At 29.3% G+C, this 3,870-nt stretch overlaps 2 protein-coding genes across 5 annotated transcripts in view; both read right to left on the reverse strand.

Moving 5' to 3' along the window:
• LOC117180313 (unconventional prefoldin RPB5 interactor-like protein) overlaps positions 1 to 3,870 on the reverse strand; it is a 184,721-nt gene that overhangs the window by 122,267 nt on the left and 58,584 nt on the right. The gene's annotated exons all lie outside the window — the stretch shown is intronic.
• The window catches only part of LOC117180407 (THAP domain-containing protein 10-like), a 31,923-nt gene that overhangs the window by 464 nt on the left and 27,589 nt on the right, over positions 1 to 3,870 (reverse strand). The gene's annotated exons all lie outside the window — the stretch shown is intronic.

The following is a 3,870-nucleotide window of genomic DNA, read 5'->3' on the forward strand; positions in this document are numbered from 1 at the left end:
ACCTTTTACGCCTCTGCCAGAAAAACAACACGAGCTATATAGTCAAAACTGTGAACATATGATCGTGACGAGTGTACCAACACAACAAAACAAAAAATTTATAACTTGAATGTACGTAGCCGGCGAAAATTGAAAAGTCACCTTACTTTTTGAACACACCTCGTATTACATAATAAATCTAAAGATGCTGTTCCATTCATCTAGAGCTTCTGAATATTGAAGTAAAATGTTACCACCAATCATAGACTCCACCTCCAAATTTTGTCTGAAAAATCTAAATGCAGTCCCTTCCATTACGATCTACATACACGATTTAGACACCTTTTAGCCACTAACTCAGTACTCATAAGAAAATGCATTACCTAAATAACTAACTATATTACGATGCTTACTATTCTGAAGGTCAATATAAACGAAAGTTCGTCCCCATAATTCAGCTTTCATCATTACTACCTTATTCTGGTCTCTTTTAATACCCATTATTCATAATCTACATACATAATTTACAACAAAAACATTATAATATTATTTCTCTCTATTTCTAATTCATAAAATCCCAGTAAACCAACCATTTTTAGGTTTTATTATGCAAGTAACTAAAAGCAGCCGATCTTAATCTAATTGAAAATAAATAAATTTTAAATAAAATCTATATATTATATATTGTATGTTACTTAATAATTTATTCAGCTTTTAAGACATTAAAATACTTAAGTTTTTTAGCGTGATTTCATCACTAAAAGAACACAAAGATAATGTACCAGAACAACTAGACACCATTCATTCACAAGATTATCCTTTAACATACAGCCATCTTCAAAATTGTATTGGAAGTGGCTTCTCAATCACATGCCTAATGAGTCTTCGTTGTTACCAGGAGATTCATTTTTATCATGATTTTGTTCCAGGCTACGCATTTGCTTATACCTAGAATTATTTCTTCAACCGCCATTTTGTTGGTCATTCCTACTTACATTTCTTTTTTCATTTCGGTATCCAGAATGTACGTTAATCGAACTTGCAATTCCTGGACTATTTTTTTCGCGTTTATGAATTTCCTTTTCTACAGTTATTTTTGGTATCAAATTTAAATTACTTTCGTTGCTAAGTCTATACACGGTATCCAATTCTTTCCAGTTTACCTTGCCTCCTTTGTAGAACAAGATTTTCGTTAAAAGATTATTGCAAGTAGACTTTAGGAGGTGAGAAGGATCAGAAATGATATATATTTTGTGGTCATGTCTTAGAAAGTAAGGTTTATCGGGTGTGATACTTAATTTGTTGACGAGACCTTGATTTCGTGGATCTTGATCGCAAATAATTGTCTTCACAATAAGACCGGCTTTCTGAAAAATACAATCAATGGTAGATAAAATAATATCATGTGTCTTGTCTGAATTTCCCTTGCTGCTACGAAACAAATAACCAATCGGTTGCTTTGCTTTTTGATTAACCCACGATAAAGACGAGGTGTGGTAAGTTAGCACGACCACTTTATCATATTGAGTTCTTGAACATTGCATAATTTAGTGCTAATTTGGTACCGCATTAAAAAATGTTGTGCTTTTTTATTTATTGAAAAAACCTGTAGTCGTGCTGGCTTAACGTTAAGCTGGCACGGCCACACACGAAATAATGCGAAATTCTCATTTTTCAATATTTCATAATTTAGTGCTAATTTTGTTCTAATTTTGTACCACATTAAAAAAATTTGTGATTTTTAATTGTTTGGAAAAAAGACTGTTTTCCTTTGGCCAAGCGTTAAGCTGGCACGATCACACATGAAATAATGTAAAATTCTCATGTTTTAATATTGCATAATTTAGTGCTAATTTTGTACCACATTAAAAAAAAATTAGCTTTTTAATTTTTTGGAAAAAACTAATAGTTTCCTTTAGCCTAATATTAAGCTGGCACAACCACACATGAAATAATGCAATATTCCCTTTTTTGATATTGCATAATTTAGTGCTAATTTTGTATCATATTTGAAAATGTTGTGCTTTTTAATTTTTTGAAAAAAATACTGGTTTCCTTTGTCCGAACGTTAAGCTGGCATGGAAACCGCAAAACGCATGAAATACTACAAAAATTACAGTGTTCAATATCACATAACCTGGTGCTCAATTATTACTTTTAAATTACATCCATACAAATTAAAAAGGATTTTTCAAAATCAAACCCTACAACACTCAGAATGTAACCCCCCCAAAAAATTAGACATTTCGAAATTTCGTCTAAAAAAAAGTAGATGCGTAATTTGGGCTTTTCCGGTTTCACTAAACTTTAGGTAAAAGTCTTGAAAATAAACCCTCAATTAGAACCCTCGTACCGAAATTCACATTTAGCGTAGATTTTTTCACCACATCGAATCTATTTGAAATAAAGTAGGTTATACGCTTGAAATATCATAATATTTTGAGTACGAAACACATTGTTGTTTGGGAAAATTATGCGTTTCTTTTTAATTTCTGGTATAAGCGGAAAGTGTAAAAAAGTTAAGGGATAAATTGAACGGTAAATTTTTTCTTGAAGTAGTTAATGAGAACTATAAAGTGACAGAATAAATGAAAATATTAGAAAAAAACGCAGAATTTCCAGCATGAATCTAAGAGAATATTATTATAAGTGATACATTGTTTAAGAAATTATGCTTGTTAAATTGATTTAATCATAACCTCATTAGAATCTAAAGTGGAAAATATTAGAAAAAACTCCGACTTTCTAGCATTATTCTATGAAAATATTATTAGGAATAATACATCATTTAAACAATTATGTTTTTTAATTGGATTTAATTATAACCTCATTAGAATTAGATGTGGAAATTATTAGAAAAACTCCGTCTTTATAGCATTATTATAAGTAATTATTATTATAAATAATTGTTTAAACAATTATGTTTGATAACTTAATTTAATTTTTTGAATTAATGCCTTTTGGTAACTATTTGTAACTATTCTATTGAAAATTGAAATACTTTACGGAAAGCTTATCTTTTGATTAAAAATGCAAATAACTGTTTGGTTGGAGACTGGCCTGCTTTGATTGAGGATTTAACTTTTGGATTGAAAATTGGTTCTTTTTTATTCTATTCAGCTGATTTTAATTCAAATTAACAGTTTTTTCTTACTTAAAATATCAACTATTAAATTTATCGTTGAGAATTCATCTTGTTTCGTTAAAATTTCAACTGCTTCTTTGAAAAGTAAACTACTTTCTTGATTATTAAAAAACAGTAGGATTTCATCACACACCATCGTCTAACGTTATTACTAAATGATAGGGGGGGGGGGGGCAATGATAAATAGAAAAGAAAAATTTTTAGTTTAAAAAGTAAATCATCATCCCAAAAGAAACGAACTTACATATAAAAAAGAAAAAAATTGAAAAAATCAACCAAAGAGTAATTTTCAACAAAAAAAATTAATTCTTAACCAAAATTAATTTTTAATCAAAGTGAAGAATTTTCAAGAAAATACATGAATTGATGCAAATATTTCTAAAAATAATATATAGACCGTGGGCTGACAACGGCAAAAGTGTTGCCAGGCGGCTTCGAAGTCGCATATTTTCATTGTTATATAATTTTTTGATAAAATTGATACTTTTGGAGAAAACATCGATTAAAGAAATACCATAACAATAAAAAGCGTTTTTTATTGACAACAAGTGATTTTTTCGAAAATTATTAAGGGACAAAAGGTACTCTATTATAGGTATGCTCCAAGATGAATAAGAAGTATTTGTTCAAAATGTTAATATTTTCCAAGTTATTCGCATTTTTCCTTCTTTTTCCCATTTTTTCAATCACCTGCTGTATCTTTAGCAATTTAAAAGAAGGTGTGCTCAAAATTAGTACACGAATAA

Source organism: Belonocnema kinseyi, chromosome 9 (genome assembly GCF_010883055.1).
Source record: "Belonocnema kinseyi isolate 2016_QV_RU_SX_M_011 chromosome 9, B_treatae_v1, whole genome shotgun sequence".
Lineage (NCBI taxonomy): Eukaryota > Metazoa > Arthropoda > Insecta > Hymenoptera > Cynipidae > Belonocnema > Belonocnema kinseyi.